Below are 18,977 nucleotides of genomic sequence, written 5' to 3'. Positions count from 1 at the left end.
CTCATATTCTACCTTAACACGTTCACGGTCTGTGCTCCGTATATGGGTCACGGCAAGCCTCTATTACAAAGCCGTAAGGTTAACAATTCAGATTGGGACAGTGAACGTGTTAATTTTATTTATTGAAAACACGTTTACATTACATTACAGTATACTTACAACTACTGCGCCATGAAAGTCAGTTACATTTAAGTTAGTTATATTAGTATTATACATTTATAAACCTAATTTATTTCATTTATTATTAACTAGCGACCCGCCCCGGCTTCGCACGGGTTAACAATTTAAATTATACATAAACCTTCCTCTTGAATCACTTTATCTATTAAAAAAAACCGCATCAAAATCCGTTTTAAAGATCTAAGCATACAGACAGACAGACAGCGGGAAGCGACTTTGTTTTATACTATGTAGTGATGTCTAATTTCAAGAAAAATACCCTGCAGAAAATGATACATGCAATATCCAATCTCTTTACGCCTCTTGACTTTTCGAGTAGATAGATTCTATATCTAAATAGGTTCTTGACCCATAGCCCATAGGAAAACAACTCAAAAGCTGCCATTTTTGACAAGACGAAATTCAGAAATAAAACCCATAATTTGAAACAGACTCGTAATCTATGTAGGTACCTATTCCATGATTCCACTCTACTTGGCGTTATTCATAAACGACTGCTAAGTTAATCAGTTGATGATCGTCGTTTGTCCCTATCTGTCGTTATGCCATAGAGAGGGAAACGATGATCATCAGCTGATTAACTTAGAAGACGTTTATGAATAAGGGGGTACATTTGGGGTACATGTTTATCAATGTAGAGTCGGTACTCGGTAATCGGTAGGTAGAGTCATAGTAAACTTTCCTAATTTTGTTAAAAAAAACGAAAGGCTAAATAGTGACAAAGGGCCAAAGTTATTAAAAAAAAAACACTATACAATCGAACCATGATATTAAAAGTCGATCATAAAAATTACCACGCGTAACTGACGGAACCCTTCTTTCCCAATCAAATGCACTTGCATTGTTAGATGCACAAATCTCCCTTAACAACCTTTTATCAATTCGCTCCAGGAAAAAGGTGCAATGAGCTAAACCTCAGGTAAAAACATTACCTTTTGTGCCCAAGTCGGGTAAGAGGCACTAAGCCCAAAGTTTTTAGGAAAACTCATCTGCATTAATTTAAACTTTAAATGACTTTAGGATTGTAGGCATTAGGCATGGTGTTTCTGGTGATTAGCCTTTATTGATATGAAGATGGGTCAGGTAAAAACTAAAATTCGTCTAATTAGGTATATTTTATGAACATAGCTGGTTGTAAGCCGATGCCTTAACTAAACGTTCCATAGTTTCATACATACGTACCTACATACAGAATGTAGGAAACTCTTTTCTTACTTAATTATTAGGTATTTGTTTAGGTACTTTACTTATTTTTATAATTGAAGGAGAAACCTTTTAGGATACTTTCCAGAAATTCCTTGTTCCTGGGGCGTCTTCAACCTTATTTTAAGTTAAGACAGCTCAGCTGACTTTGCCACAAAAACAGGGGCCTTGCCATGATGTCCTTATTGCGATTCTGTTTAGGGCCTAAACTGAATTGCTACGGGATGGAGTTATCCGACTTATATAGCTCCGTCCTTTAGCAATTCAGTTTAGGCCCTAAACAGAATCGCAATAAGGACATCATGGTAAGGCCCCAGGTGCCATGCAATGACTGGTATTGGACACTAGTAAGTACCCACACGTCACCACTTCTCATATTCTCAAGTTATTTACGAGTCAAGCTCTCGTAACCGATCCCGAGATAAGCGTCATTGTTTCGGCTCCTTAGACATCTGACTCGCTATAAACAAACCTCGAGTATGTGGGTTAACTGTCAAACTGTAAAGAAATTCATTATAGAAAAGGCGGCGTAACAAAGCTTGTTTTTAGGCCTGTGTGTGGAATTTTGATTGATTAATGATTTTTTATGCGTCGTCAAATTTTCTTGGCGTAATGAATTTCGTTACAGAAATTAATTGTAATTGGTAGGTTCTTCAGCTGATTCGCAAATTATACGTACCTACTATAACTATAGACACATTACTGTAAGGATACTGTGTGGTTTATATAGATTTTTAGTACTTATAAAACATTTTTCTAGATTAAATAAGCTAAGTGACTTTTAAAAGTATTTGTAATGATCGATCACGTGAATGGTCACGTGATCGATCCCTCCATCTTGAATATTGAACGATTTCGTGGGGTGACGTTCGAACGATAAGGTCGATCAATATTAAAAATGGTAGAAGGTATTTGAATTGTGAGCAGGTCAGTTCGTTTTGTTTTGTGAGAACCCGAGATAATAATTATAGTATGTGTCTAAGTGTATACCTACTGTCGCGTGCGTGTGGTTAATCAGGCTCAAAGAGATTATATTCATTGTGCCAAATAAATGTATTTTTATCACACATACCGTTGTTTTAATAAAATGATTAGACCTCTTATATCTCAGAAGTGAGGATAGGCGAGTATTTTTACAAATCACTCGTTTATCCCGCCTGCAAAAGTTAATTAATCGGCCCTGGCACAATGAATACAATAATGACACATAACAATTAAATGATATTGTTTTTGTTGACCACTTATTTTGACTAAATATTTTTTTAGTGTGAGGTTCGTGCTCACACTTAAATAATGATAGCTTAATACAACTAGGAAAGTAAACGAAATAATAAAATAATGTAATGTAATAACAATTTGAGTCGTTTTGATTTCGTGATCTCAAATTTGTTTACGTGAGAAATATATTATGAAACGAGTGCATGCATACGTTAAAACGTATTGTCCTGTTCTGAGCTGTTTTGACAAAAAACAACAGTTACAAGTTTTACACTACAAAGATAATTATAATTTCCAATACCTAAGGTTGGGTGTTGCATTCTATTAAATACCTATTTACTTTATTACCTATACAATGTATTTCAATTGCGACGGTCAGATTTAATAATGTTTTGATTGGTTCGCAATTAAGTGTTTATTCTTATCTTAGTGTAGGTACTTGTAAATATAATTATATTTTCAAGTTTTGCCTAAAACTAGATGCGTGATGATATGCTAATAAGGCAATGCAATATAACTTCCCATTCTCTTTCCCTTTTCGTTTTTCTTTTATTCTTCGAATTACATTGAGTTTGAGTATGCACGTGTTACATTCATGTGAACAAGTCTATATTTATAATAGTTGTTTATTCAAATAATGACCAGATTATAAGTATAAAGAAACTAAACGATATGGTAAATGAAGAAATAAATCCTTATAATAGATTCATGCTTAAATACTTCGTAAATGGTACGGATAATTAAATTTTAATGTAACCATGATGAGGAGAATTTAAAATCATTTTTATAAAATAAATAATGAACCCGTTTCGACGCGCCCTGCGACGCGACGTTGCTTCAGGCTGCTGAAAAACACTGATAATTGATGAAAATTTAGAATTTTTGATACAGTGAAGATAATTATTAGAATCGGCCTGAAATATGTCTGGTTGATGAAAATAACTGAAATTTGTAAAAGTTTCAATTCTACATTAATGTAGAGCCTCATTCAAAACGATTTGAAACGATATTTCAGGCTGCTGAAAGCAGCTGAAACTTGTTATAACTACAAATCAATCAATCAATCAATCAATCATTTATTTATTGCACCATGGTTACAACAAGAGATGTTACAACATTTATACAAGTAAGTACCTCATGGACCCTAAAAGGGTATGACAAACATTTCCTTAAACTAAGATTTATAATATTTACATATGTCATGCAATAAAGCACAAAAGTAGCATCGTATTAAATTATATAAATAGAACTAATAAATTACATATTAAAGCTATCTGCGAAGAAATCATTAATAGAATAATACACTTTTCTCGCAAGGAACCATTTCAATCTTTTTGCGTATGTTGTATCCCTTTCCTCTGCCTTTATAAAGTCTGGAATATGATTGTAGCATTTAGCTGCTGCATAAAGAGGGCTTTTTCCTATATATTTGTAATTTAGGCGCGGGTAGCTCAAGTTTGTATTTTAGCCTTCGATTTGGCAGCTGTTTGAACAAGTGTATGTTTTTTTTGACATAAATACATAATTCTAAAATATAAAGACATGGCAGCGTAAGTATGCCGTGCTCAAAAAATGTGGCTTGCAGCTATCGGGTTCTTGGATACCCACCAATGCACGAACGCATTTCTTTTCATATTGTGTAGAACTTCATTAGAAACAACCTGTAAAGATCTTTCAGGCCCCTGAAAACTCCCTGAACTTAGTGAAAATTTAATAAATTGGCAGGGATGATAATATTTCGGGTTGTTAGAACCTGTTGGAAATGCTGATATTACGGGTTTAAATCGTGTTAGACATCAAGGTACTTAACTGACATCAAGGTACTTTGTCAGCTGATAGAGCTCTTTTAAAAAAACAACGTGTACTATTCTAATCATATTTTTAACCATATAGTGCAAGATGACGCTACACACTCGTAATGTTTGTAAGGACGGTTAAAAATTGGAAGGAGCGGCGATAATTAACCGTACAAATATAAGTTTGGCTTATTATTAACGGGGCAACTGAAATATTAAACAGGAACTTTCATTGGGCATACAATAATATTATTTGGCTGTGCATTAATAGTTTAGAGCCAATAAGTTTATATTAGTCTCAAATATAAGCATGATAATTATTAAAAAAAAAACTGGCAGCAAAATCAAGCCACCAAAAAAAACATATAGGGAACTTGAAGTGATAGGTTGGCGTCTAAAATAATAACTAAAATATTGCAAAGCGATATACTTATAGTCGAAATCCCTAATCATGAAACACCTAATGGCCATTGTACCATTAGGTCTTTAAATTTTTAATTACTTATTTCAATAGTTACCACTGTATTCTGCCAGAGTAGGTGCGACGACGAGCGAGGCGAGGAGGAGCATGTTAGGTTGACTGTGTAGTCAGTGTAGAGGTAGTAACCAAACAAAATATTTTAAAAGAACTTCATTTTTGAATTAATAGATAGCCATTTTCTTTTTAAAATGTGCTTCATAAAATGGTCTCCAGATGCCAAATAAATAATTGGTACCTGTCTAAAAGTAAACAAAAAGCTGTAACAGTAATAAAATACAACTCGTATTGATATATTTTAAGGCTCCCTTTTTGTTGCCAATCTATTAATTTAGTACCCATTTCTATTTTTTAAACTACCCAAATTTGATTAATTAGATGACCGGTTAAATACGTGCCCATAAGTTTCAGTGATGGACGTAATCATAATCATAATCGTTTATTGCAGCCATGGTATTAAAAAAATGTTCTTATTTAGTCAGTACGTACATGGACAGTAAATGACGATAAGGTCAGCGATGGTGGGTGCAGAGAGATCTTCTTCTTCTGTTGTCATGCCCTAGCGGGCGTCGGTGGCCACCTTTGCAAAGTCGTTTCTATTCTTGGCCAGTCTTGTTAGCGTGGCCGCGTCTTTGATGTTTGTCCATTTTTTAATGGCAGGCAGAAAGATGCGAAGTTCAGATCTTAATGTCACAGAAGTGGACGTTAACGAATGTGAGATTCGGGAACGTCCAACGCGTAAGTCATCTGGCATGCCAAGTGAGGGAGCGGAAGGGAGCCTAAAAGGTAGGCAAAGCCGCAAACACTTGCTGCATGCGATGCCAAGTGAGGGAGCGGAAGGGAGCCTGAAAGGAAGGCAAAGCCGCAAACACTTGCTGCATGATGAAGAATATGATCGCGATTTACGGCTTGAGAGAGATTCATGTTCGCGAACACGAAATTTGGGCGGTTACAATGGTAGTGCCTCTTGGCGCCGCCGCTCGCGCGGGGAATCTGTTAGAGATTGCCACGGTGGACCGTCAAGCCACATTCCGCGCAGTAGAAGCACGTCACCATATGTGGACGCACGAGCCCGACGGAAATTGCGGAGGTCGCGGAATTCCTCTTATGAAGACAACGAGGATAATTATATATAAGCACCCACGACATCATGTGAGTCCCAAGACGGTATGGACGCATGGAGAGAAATAGGCAATATATTTATAATAACAGTTCTGATGATGACTATCGCATAACCTCTGGACATAAAAGGTTATATATACTCTCACTCTCCGAGCGTCGATCGGTTCAAAAAAAATTCCCAAACATAGTCTTAATTAACGGCGTGATAGCTAGTGTTGAGTCGCTCACTCGTGAGGCACCTCATTTGTACCACTCATTTTGTTAATTTGTCGCAGTACTTCGTACCGCAAAAATGTCTTACTTCACTCCTCTATTCATTTTACTTGATTCTAAAATTATCTTTCTCCTAAAAGTTCTATTCTTAACCTTCAGAATTGCACTTCAATTAAATGTTACTATTTATTTATTTATAAAGGAAGTGATGAATACATAAATATGTATATACATTAAATATTTTTGTCGCCGTTGGAATTAATGGAATAGTCGACGCTGAAAATATGCTAGTACCTCACCTCATTTGAAGTAAGACATTGTAACACCTCATTTTAGAAAATGAGGTACTCATACAAACTCATTTTAAATTGATGTCCTACCCATCACTAGTGATAGCGTAAGTAAACTACCCGAATTTGGTGAAAATGTTATAAGTAAATTTTTGAACACCATAAAAGATATGAAAGGCAGTTTATCTTCTAAATTGTCGTTAAATAATGTTCACGAGTCCGATCCAATGTAGAAAGATTAAACCATTCTTACATGGCTTACAAAGTAGAGGAGTGCTGAGATTTACGGGTGGACAGAGAAAGAGATTATACATTTTACGCTTCCGAAACTTACAGGCCCTGCTAAATCTTTGTACCAGGATCCCAGCACTGTCCTCTACACGTGGTCGGAGTAGAAAAAGAAACTTGTAGAATCTTTCCCATGTTGTGATGATTACGCGGAACTTTTAACAACTATGCTCTCCAAGAAAGCTAAATATGGAGATTCACTTGAGCACTATTATATGACAAAGTTATATTTATTAAACAGATTTTGTATTAAGGGTTGGAAAGCTGTTGTTGACTGCTTGTTAGATGGTATAGAGGACCATGCTTTCGTGAACCTGAAGAGGGTCTTAAGTATTTAGAAACAGTTAAGGTGGGGTTTAACAGAGAAATAGGTCAAAAATTTGATAAGCAGGGACAAGATAGGAAATAGTTAGATAACCCTACTATAAAACAATCGGATTAACCCTCTAATAAAATTGTTTGTCATAATTGTAACGAGGAAGAACACAAAAGTTTCCTGGGTAAAAAGACAGCGGACCTGTGGGAAGCTAGGTCATCTTCCAGTGTTCTGTAGGTAGTAGTAGAGAAACAATTCCAAATATAACTATTATCGATATCCTGATAAAAAAAAAATACATACAAATCTTTTGTGTTTTGTCAATATGGGTATTGGGTAGTGCGTTAACTCTAAATAGAAAACCGACGGGAATAAATTGAATTAAATTTTGACACTAGCAACCTGCCTGTAACGGTAGGTGTAGCTGGCCGCGTAAAGCGATAATTAGGTAAGACAAAAGCTAACGTGACCGTACAGGAATAAAAAAAAAAGTTGATGTTATGATTACCTATATTATTATATATTTTATTAATCAAGCAACATGGCTCAAAAGGCTGGGAAACATAAAAAAAAATTAAAATTACAACTTAAATTAAAAATACAGAATATATTAAATTAAGATGTTACCTACTAAAATACGTAAGATTTAGATTTAAGGGAAACATGTCATAAAAATAAAATAATAAAAATAATAACAATTAAGATATATGGGGAAGAGGATCTTTATTGAACAAAATTTTAATTATAAATACAGAGGTTACACTAAAAATTAAGATTGAATACAAGGAAATTATGGCTACTTATGAAAGATTATAATATATTGTACAAGTCAATATAACGATAGGTGGATTGACTCTAAAGCTATTTATAGGCTTGGCAAGCTTCTTTAGCAGGTTTGTACGTGACTTAGCTGTGATACGCAGACCACTGACAGACATGCTGAAGAAAGGCAATGAATGGAAGTGACCAGAATCAGTGACCAGGATGATGCATTCAACTCATTAAAGGGAAAACTAATATCTAGATCTATTCTCAATATTTATGACCCGAAACGTAAGACTCAGTTGCTTTTCCAAAAAAAAAGTGACGAAGGCCCTTTTAAGCCAGTCTCGTACTTTAGCCGGAAAACTAAACCAGATAAGCAACGTTCGCATTCATTTGAACTAGAGACCCTCACGGTGATTACCTCCTTGTTATAAATGACAGCTTTTCTAAATTCATTAACATCTAGCCTGTTCGAAATACAAAGACCTCAACAACGGTGAAGGTCTTCCGCGACTACATGAGCTATTTTGGAACACCCGTTAGATTAATCACGGACCTAGTGAGCGTTAGGAGAGAAGTGCCGAGTGGTGGTAAATCAAAATTGGGTAGCAAATACCAGGGACCGTATAGGATTATTAGATGCCTTCCTAACGACCGCTAAGTAGTCGAAGATACACCACTAACACGAAAAAGGGCAACCATCGTTATGAAAACATAAGTGCGATAAATAAATTAAAATCTTGGTTGTGTTTGATAACAAGCATGGTAAAGTAAGTAAGTAGTTCCGAATTTGGCAGTGACGACACCGAAAGTCCAAATGGGTCTGAGTAATCATCATGGCTAATTTGCATGGCTGTTAGTCTAGGATCTAGGACATAGGTAATTTAGATAAATTGATAATTTTTTAATTAATATTGCACTATTGTAAGTTCGAATTTTCAATTGTATCTGTATCTGTAATTAGGTAGAGGTGTGTGTGTACTAATAGAAATCCTAAAATATAATAACATTATGTTGTTTGATTATTATGTGTTATATAAGTGCTATTGATTAGGCTTTCTTGACGTTGTTCAATGAGTTCATTAAAAATAATTAAATGAATGCTAATAAATAAAGTGATCATATAAATTCGTATAACTTAGTTAAAATATACATTATTTTGTAATATACTGTTATAAAACCAGTATATCTAACATTTAATCGAATGGTAATTGTAGATGAGCAAAGGGACTTGCTCTAGCAGGATGGCCGAGCTGTAAGGATACTGTGTGGTTTATATAGATTTTTAGTACTTATAAAACATTTTTCTAGATTAAATAAGCTAAGTGACTTTTAAAAGTATTTGTAATGATCGATCACGTGAATGGTCACGTGATCGATCCCTCCATCTTGAATATTGAACGATTTCGTGGGGTGACGTTCGAACGATAAGGTCGATCAATATTAAAAATGGTAGAAGGTATTTGAATTGTGAGCAGGTCAGTTCGTTTTGTTTTGTGAGAACCCGAGATAATAATTATAGTATGTGTCTAAGTGTATACCTACTGTCGCGTGCGTGTGGTTAATCAGGCTCAAAGAGATTATATTCATTGTGCCAAATAAATGTATTTTTATCACACATACCGTTGTTTTAATAAAATGATTAGACCTCTTATATCACGGTCCACAAGTTCAATACGCTACGTAATAAAGTACCAAAACCAATGTTATTTTAATTTTATAAGTAGTTTTACACAAGGCGTTAGCCCGGATTGCTAAAGACTTCGAACCGGCGTTCACCACTGGAGGGCTTCGTCACTTTTTCTAATATATGACATCTATTTCAGTTTATAGTTTTACATACCTATTTGATTTTTCCTTCCATTTCATACAAACATTTTACATTAGAACTACGACATTCAAATAGGTATTAGTCGCACGAAGATATTTGAGTAAAATTTGTACCATAGTTGGCAGGTTTTGAACTATACATCATATATAGTTGGGTTTTATAGTAGATCAATAGTCAGTATCGTCGGCAACGGTACCCGACGGGGCACGATTTTTACAATTAACCTATTTAACCTATTCGCGTAAACCTGTTTCATTCACGACTCCTTCATTGTCATTCAAGTCATTCATAATAATAGGTAGGTACCTCATAAAATACAGTTTACCCACGATTCCGACCCCTGTGGCAAAACCATCCGAAACCGTTCCGAATCCGAAGCTTTAAAGGTACATAGTAGAGCGGCCAAGGTGCTCACAAAATATCTGAACACGCCTCTATTGTCAAGGAGTTAGAGTGCCTGTTCTGATATTTTTGAGCACCTTGGCCTCTTTGATATATCTGATGGCGACTGTACTTGTATAGTCAGCAGCAATTGTAAAAATAAGCCGTCATGTTGAATTTCTCATTTTTTGCTCCAACCATAATGAGGATTTGAAGGTTCTTTATTAACATAAATCCGTAGTCGAAATTATAAAATTTCCATATTTTTATTCAATCGCGTCGAAAATTAAATAGATGTGTACCTACCTACATACTCTATATCGTTTGTGGTGAACCGCGAGTTCTCAGTTCAGGGTGAACTTGCAGCAATTTTACAATAATTATAATAATACTTAATGGCATCTTAATGGATCAGTTTTTGACGAATAAAGAGAATCGTCTTTTGTGCTCTATTTACTTCATACTATTAGATTTTATGCGATTTTATGTATTATATTTATATATTTTATTTGTTCACTGTACGTTATTTGATTTTTTTTTTCTTCTTGTCTGTTACCCTTCGTGATTCTTCTCACTTGATGGTCTCATCGGAAGACCAGCGCTGGAAGCCACCAGCAACATGCTGAGATGAGGCCATTTCGTGGCACTTTAATCTTATTTTGTGTTTTCTTTCATATTATGTATTGTCTGTGCTTACGAATAATCTATTCTATTCTATTCTATATACCTATATGTGACGTCTGTCCCACTAAAGATTTACATAATACGCAAACGAATGCATGGTGTGACCTGTGAATGAAATGTAAATTGAAGCTTTTACTGAATGGAAAAACACACGCGATCTGAAAATATCACGTTCGAATATTTACAAACTTATTATTGCCGCTCGCAAAACTTGATAGGTTGATACTTTGAGAGACAGCTTTGAGACTAACGATGCAACTGCCAGATACAACTGCAAACATAACTTGGTTTTATAGAAAGCTTGTTTTACACTTTATCAATGAATTCATTCATAAAATTTCTAATAATTTGGTGATTTGTATTTTTATTATATTCATAAATGTATCAATTGTACCTATGCAAGTTGTGTTTATTTTCCATGTTTATTGGCGATGCAGTTTACCTAATTAAAATATTGGAACAATCAATCATTTTACTTTTAAACAATTTTGATCGCAAACTCCGTGTATCTAGAAACATAGTAAATGGACTGAGTGGTTTTTAACTATCGGATTACGACTATATAATAAGCTTCAGCTGACATCACCCTAAACATCCTGAAATTACTTGGGCGGTATTTTCACCCATAATAAATTCCTTACCTATTCCAAAACCTTTCGTGAGCCAAAAATCGCCACCATGCTGCAGCCACAGCATAGCCTTTTCCTCTGCCCAACTCCAAACTTTTACCTGACTTCTAGTGGTTAGTTGAAATTTCTAATTTTTTTTTTAATAGGTACCCTGGTCTCGCCAACCCCCAGCAATCCTGACATGCCAGGGGAAATCCTAGGTATAGACAACCCTAACTACAGGTATTATCATGCTACTTTTAAAAAAATCGGCCAAGTACGAGTCGAACTCGCGCACGAAGGGTTCCGTACCATTACGCAAAAAACAGCAAATAAATTCCAACTGTCTAGCTATCACGTTTCATGAGATACAGCCTGGTGACAGACAGACAGACAGACGGACAGTGGAGTCTTTAATATCTTTGCACCACTGCAAATTTTCCCGATAAGTTCAAAAATCTTAGAGACTGAGAAGGTAAACAATCTTGATGTGTCTTTTAATTGAAAAACACATTTTAAAAATAAGTTACGGTGAATATGTAATGTTGTATGTATGTATGATTATGAATCTAATACGATCTTTTATCGTCTTCTGCTTGCATAAGTAATAGTTATTGATTTTTAAAAAGTGTTTTTTAATTAAAATGCATGTCAAAATCGCTTACCTTCTTTCAAGTTCTTTCTAATGCTAAAAAAAACTAACTATGTATATAGAGAGAGACAAGGGCATGTGCTATTAAACACAAAAATGTTAACGCTCTAAAAGCAACAATGGGAAGAAATATCCTTGGAGGAGCTGCGGCATTTCGTTGAAAATTTTAACGTTTGTGTTTGTGTATCAAATCGAAAGGAGGCTATTTTGAAGACAATTAATTTTTGTTGCATAAAAAGAGTGTAGTTTTAATTTTTAACTTATTTTTTAATAGTTACGCAAGTACTTAATAAAATAATTAGAAAAAACGTTGTCAACGTATTTTTGGGCCACCCTGTAATAGGGTCCCGTTTTTACCCTTTGGGTACGGAACCCTAAAACAAGACAACATATGAAAAAACCTGCGATGTAATTAATCAGGAAATAGTTCAGGGCGTAAAGGTATTTGCACATGCTAGCACATTACATTAGTGAAGTATTTAACATATAATATTAATGCTTGGAATGGCCACAGGACGCGCGATAACGAGGAACGGTAACGGTCAGGTGTAGGGTTACCCACGGGTTACCTACTTACCTACACGAGTTACATATACACGCCTACGCTTGGTTTAATGGCTCATCTTGCTGACATTTCTATTCGTTTACAGAGGCATTTGCATTGTATGGCCAGGTGACAACCAAAACTCGCTAATTACTAAAAAATAATTAAACAAAAATCAACCTTATTTGAGTACCTAATACGGTTCACTATGGCTATGAACTTGTGGTGGTAATAAGTGAGTTTTGGTGTAGGTAGATAATAAATATAACTATATTAGCTAAATTTAAAAAATAGTTTCGATCCGCGACTGCATTCGAATTAAAAGTTGTTAAAAACTTTCAACTATAAGATGGTCAACCAAATCTTGTCAGTAAAAAAAGGCGCGAAATTCAAATTTTCTATGGGACGATATCCCTTCGCGCCTACATTTTTCAAATTTGCCGCCTTTTTCTACTGTCAAGATCTGGTTGACCAAGTATACTTACTTATAACAAATTTACGGCTTAATGTGGCTGACAGCTCAAATCATTAAGAAAACATTTCGGCCATAAACAAGAGAAAACTAGAGAAAGACTTTCTCTATGGATTGTTAAAATTCCATGGTTGTATAATATTATACTTAGTGATTCTAGACACCAGGGGCCCGTTTCTCAAAAGCTTATAATTTGTAATACAAGCGGATTTCACTGTTTGACAGCTTTTGTTAGAAAGGGACTTCTACGTAGGTCACTCGATAAGTTTTGAGATGCTCGAAATTCGAAAATGGAACGCACCTGAATTATATGTTTTTAAAAAGCAAAATTTATTTAAAAATAGAACACAAGTTGCCGATTCGCTCCAATTTAAAAAATGAATATGTTACAGTAATTTTTCTAAAACGGTTCCCGCGTTTTTTCTTTGAAACGATGGAGCTTAACCGCGAACATTTGCGTGCTATGATATTTTATGATTTTAAATTTGGTTTATCTGAATAACTGTGTTTGCAACGATTGCAGTCAGCGTTAGGAGATTCTGCTCCTTCACGGGCAACAGTTTTTAGATGGTTCAACGAATTTAAAAGGGGTAAAGCCAGCCTCGAAGATGACCACCGAAGTGGTCGCCCGCAAACAGCAGTAACTGCAGAAAACGTGTGGACTACTGAAATGTTGGTGCGAGAAGATACAAGGACATAGAGAATATCTTAGGCGTCAGTTCGGGGAGCGTTAGCATCATTCTACATCAACATCTTGGAGTAAGGAAGCTCTGTTGTCGTTGGATACCACGTTTGCTCTCCGATACTGAGAAACAGGCTCGTGTAGATTGGTGTCGTGAGATGCGTCTACGATTCGACAACGGGACATCGCGGCGTATATCGGAAATAATTACAGGTGACGAAACATGGATTTACCAATATGAACCGGTAAAACAAGCGGCAATCGTCAGTATGGGTTTTCTCAGAGGGAAAGTTACCAACAAAACTACAAAGACCTCGTAACGTCGGCAAAAAAATGGTAGCTTATTAAGTTATTAAAGGATCGGAAGTATGAAAGGTTTTTATTTTTATAAATGTCTCGTCCTGTGATGTGATGACGAACATTGTATCAAAGTTCACTGTAGTAATAACATAGTCAAGCCCTCAGCTACTTTATTGTATCCAAATTATAACTAACAGAACCTCCATTGAAATCCAAGCATTTAAAAATACTCCGGGAACCAAAGACACATCCCGACATTTTTTGCGCTTGCCAGGTATCACTAACACCGAGACGAGCCTTTATTCCATATCCCTCTTTGTATTTCTGTACTGATTGTCGTATTCAACCAGGATAATAAGAGTAGGTACGTACCTATGTGTGCGTGAAATTCAATAACGCAGGTGTGCACTTCTGTATTCAAAAAAATCTTCGAATGGCATTCAGTAAGTAGGCACTGATTTCCTACGCCGCACAGCTGTCAAGAGTTTAAAAAAAAGTTAAAAACGTTCGGGCGCGCGGGAAACTATGATTAATAAAAAAAATAAAATAAAAATAAAACAGTTTTATTTGCCAAAAATTTTACAGGTTTTACTTAACCTATGACTGCCACACTAGGCTACGCCTGTATTGTGTAGTCAGATTGAAAACATTACTACATTGAGTTACCTACATCCTACGCTGAAGTTTTATTTTCTAATAAGCATCTAGTACTAACTAATATGTTTAATTATGATAACAGGCTTAATCTAACAGGAACAATCACAATTTAGGTAGAGCAATAAGTTTAATATTAATTCATACTATTTTACCTATTGTAGACAGCAATCATGTGAGGTGTGTTTGCAGTGGCGTAACTAGGGGGGGGCTGGGGGGGGGGGCACGTGCCCCGGGCGCCGTCCAAAATGGGCAAAAGACCTCCCATAGAAAATGGACCAGCCAAAATGTAGAAAACAGTCAAATTTTTTTTTCGCGACTAGGGGTTGGTCTCATAGTAAAAATTGCTCAGTATAATCCCAAAACCTCCCTGGCAACGGAAATGCAGTTATTTTTTAGCCACCCTGTATACAGGATGGTCCAAACCTTGACGTCCAAAAAATTTTTTTAGTATCCTCGTCGTTGGTTATCAGAATATACCCCATGTATGTTAGCCGATTTTTCGTAGTTTTCGAGTTTAACTTTTAACTTTTGTTAAGAAATTCCGGGGTCAAGCTTTGCGTTGCTCATATGCCTTCTAATAATTGTTCGTAGTATTTGCACTGATAACATGAAATAGCGATGGGGAAAGTGACCCCATAAAATAATAGTAGAAATAACAAAAGAGGATTTTTGTAATGAATTACTAATTTGGAAGCTTTCCACCTCAGTTCCTTTGACCGGCGACTCTGACAAATTATGACTATTAAGTATCACTTTTTTGACCTTTTAAAAAAACGTAGGGTCTAGCAGTTTCTAAAATAACCAAAAGTCCTTGAAATCGCTTGTATTTTTTATTTATTTAGGTAAGGGCAACATCTAAGCTTGACATGCTTGAACGTAATGGTAAAACTTTGTCTTTTTTTGCCAACTCAGCCAAGTGAGGATGCTGATTTTTTTTAGCAACTGCGCCGTTTGTGAAAGATTATGTTACAAAAAGAAATATTCAAAAAAGTTCAATAGTTAGGCCTAAGAAGCGCTGGCTGGACGTCGTGACAGCGGACATGCAAGAGAACAATCGCACACCTGAGGATGCCGAAGACCGGGCAAAGTGGAGAAGACTAAGCAGGAAAGCGGACCCTGGCGCTAGGCCGGGAAAACGCTAAGTTGAAGAAGAAGAAGAAGTTTTTTTAAATAAATAATTGTTTCACCCCGGAATTTCTCAACAAAAGTTAAAAGTAATAAAAATAAAAATCATAATTCGAAAACTACGAAAAGTCGGCTAACATACATATTCTGATAGCCCACAGCGTGAGGAATCTAAAAAAGAAAATTGGACGGCAAGGTTTGGACCAACCTGTATATTTAACACATGCCGTGCCAACATCCGAATGCCGTGAAAAACCTGTGTCAGGTATTGAAAGCATTCTATCCAGAGTTTCGGTGTGGGATCGGGAGAATTTAGTCCAATTCAATCCCACCTAGGCTCAATTTTGCGCGTTTATACCGCTAAGAAAACCTCATTTTTCAAGGCACAACCCTTCCCATGTCAGGGAGTATTGGAAGCCTCGGTGTTGACGTCTCCATCAGTGACGTCCAATAATTTCGTAGCCTCCTTGCTGGGTAGGCTGCGCTCGTATCCAAAAAACACGGTGTGCTCAATAAAGGGAGGCGATACTTTACTCTGGGGCAGACAGATCCATAGGCGTACCCACGGTGGGGCAAGGGGGGGCAGTGGTCTCACCCTGGTCTCTGACCATAAACTAAGAATATCTGTCTCAACCGTACCCTGTTACAACGTCCTCAGCCTCCCCTACTTCTGCCCCACCCCTTAAAAAATGCTGCGTACGACCATGGACAGATCCCATATAATGAGTACTGCTGTCACCTTTGGGCAGGAGCACCTAGATGCCACCTTGGTCCCTTCAAATCAGTCCAAAGGCGCGCTATGAATAGTCTACGATCCCAAACTTACAAGCGATATTGAATCTTCAAGTCTAAGGAGATCTCCAAAAAAGAAGTGTATAAGTTTTAAAATGGTCGGCAACGCGCTTGTAACGCCCCTGAAATGTAGACGTCCATAGGATCCGGTGACCGCTTACCATCAGGTGAGTCGTAAGCTTGTTAGCCACCGATGGACTAAAAAAACACTTATTTGTCTAAATCAAAAGTAAACTCATGGTCTAATAAAACATGGTCTTCTCTTCCCAGAGTGTCACTTGCCTACGCCTACGTCACAATAACATTGCCACTTTATTTCAACATAACATGTTACATGGGTACATTATATCTATGGTTAATAAGTTATAATATTTCTTTATAATTTTATAATTTTCATTTATATGTATTTTATCTTAAATTTTACAATAACACGTCATTTTTAATTATTTGTTAGCAATATCTTCCGATTCACGAAAGAAATTTCAGACGTTCGGGTAATTCTGTTTACACTACTGGCAACACAGGATAGCGCTGTCACATTTGACAATCCGCCATTTTGTCCCTGACCGTCATCCTTGTCGAACGCGTGTTAATTGTTATTTCCTTCTCGCTCAGTGTCAGCAGTCGCAGTGTTTTCCAAACTTATCACGTCGTAAGCTTGGTAATTAATGTTTTGTTACGAAAATGGTTGGCTGCTCTATTCGGAACTGTAAGAGTAGGAGTGAAAAGCGCAGTATAGATTTGTTTTATTTTACTATGTTTCTACATGAATAACTTAAAATTAATGCCGTTAAAATAATTTTCACCGTTGGTTAAAATTCTCCCACTTTTTAAAGTTTGAGTACCTGTAAACAGCATGATGACGTAGGCAAGTGACAGTTAGGTAATTCGCGAATCTCGGAAGAGAGTACCAGGCGGAGTATATTATTATACCATGAGTAAACTTTAATAAGTAAAAAGTAACCCTTTCGTTAATTCATTTCGTTTGGGGGGCGCAAATTTGGTTCCTGCCCCGGGCGCCATATCCTCTAGTTACGCCACTGTGTGTTTGTGGTGTGAATGAATGTGTGTGTGTGTTATATGACGGAGCGAGAGTGAAGGTTAAATTTCCATTATTAAAAGCCTACCGAGAGGTTAGACTATTGATTTTACCAATCATTTGTCTTCATTAGGTGTTCTGTTTCAATATAAGTAAGATTTTTTATCCAAGAAGTTACTAATATTTTAGCTTTGCTAGCAGTACAGATTTGATGACATAACCTCAAAAAGCGTTTATTTTTAGACGGTTACTTTGGTAACACGTGTTGTTTAGATATTTTATTTGGGGCACCTGATCAGATGTGACCTTGATTGGCTTGTCCTTGAGCCGCGAGGGGTTCACATAATACATAATGCCGACAGCCGTTGAGCGAGTCTGAATGGTCCGGAAACGGTCCCCTTGCTTATTTTATTGGAGTTATTATGCATATGAATATGCCTATAGATGCGAAATGGTAATCTCGGCAGTTTAACGATTTTCCTATTTGTTATTGTGCTGGACTGGGGGCACAGACGTCTAGGCACCCTAAGCGAAGCCAGTAAAGTTATTAGAAGGGGAGTTAGTCTAAAATGTGTGTTAGGGAACTCTATTGATTAATGAACATTGAATATAAGTACTTAACTACATATGTCGAAACGAAAGGATTACCGTTAGAGCGTATTATGTTGGTAATTTAATTTTAAATGTCGCTAATATATATGCGTTGGTTTTAGTCTATATATATATATTGTTATGCCATCATATATATATGCCATGCGGTAACACCTACGTATTTAAGTCGTTAAGCACTAACATAATCCATGGCGCCGCATGGTGTAATACAACGCCATCTAACTTAGCTGTCAAATCTGCGGCTAAAATATTCTCGAAGTTTTAAAGTATAGTGTGTCAAAGGACTGTCTTATTTCAAACATAGACAGAGATAGTCATACTATCTTTGTCTTACACTAGTACTAGCACCCAAAAGAAAAGGATGAGTATAGTTTTTTAGGATTCCGTACCCAAAGGGTAAAAACGGGACCCTATTACTAAGACTCCGCTGTCCGTCCGTCCGTCTGTCCGTTCGTCCGTCCGTCCGTCCGTCTGTCACCAGGCTGTATCTCACGAACCGTGATAGCTAGACAGTTGAAATTTTCACAGATGATGTATTTCTCTTGCCGCTATAACTATAACAACAAATAAAGATTTAACAGAATAAAATAAAGATTTAAGTGGGGCATACAACAAACATGATTTTTGACCGAAGTTAAGCAACGTCGGGCGGGGTCAGTACTTGGATGGGTGACCGTTTTTTGCTTGTTTTGCTCTATTTTTTGATGATGGTGCGGAACCCTCCGTGCG

General features: G+C 36.4%; 1 protein-coding gene and 1 long non-coding RNA gene across 2 annotated transcripts in view; one reads left to right on the top strand and one right to left on the bottom strand.

Moving 5' to 3' along the window:
- The window catches only part of LOC134657628 (protein krasavietz), a 347,985-nt gene that overhangs the window by 301,940 nt on the left and 27,068 nt on the right, over positions 1-18,977 (bottom strand). The window lies entirely within an intron of this gene.
- Positions 5,347-5,822, top strand: LOC134652548 (uncharacterized). Its single transcript, XR_010097192.1, has 3 exons — positions 5,347-5,423; positions 5,557-5,661; positions 5,728-5,822. It is a non-coding gene; the product is annotated as an uncharacterized LOC134652548 (long non-coding RNA).

This window comes from Cydia amplana, chromosome 1 (assembly GCF_948474715.1).
Source record: "Cydia amplana chromosome 1, ilCydAmpl1.1, whole genome shotgun sequence".
NCBI lineage: Eukaryota > Metazoa > Arthropoda > Insecta > Lepidoptera > Tortricidae > Cydia > Cydia amplana.
Note: the sequence above shows the minus strand (reverse complement) of the source record. Positions and strands in the feature narration are given on the sequence as shown.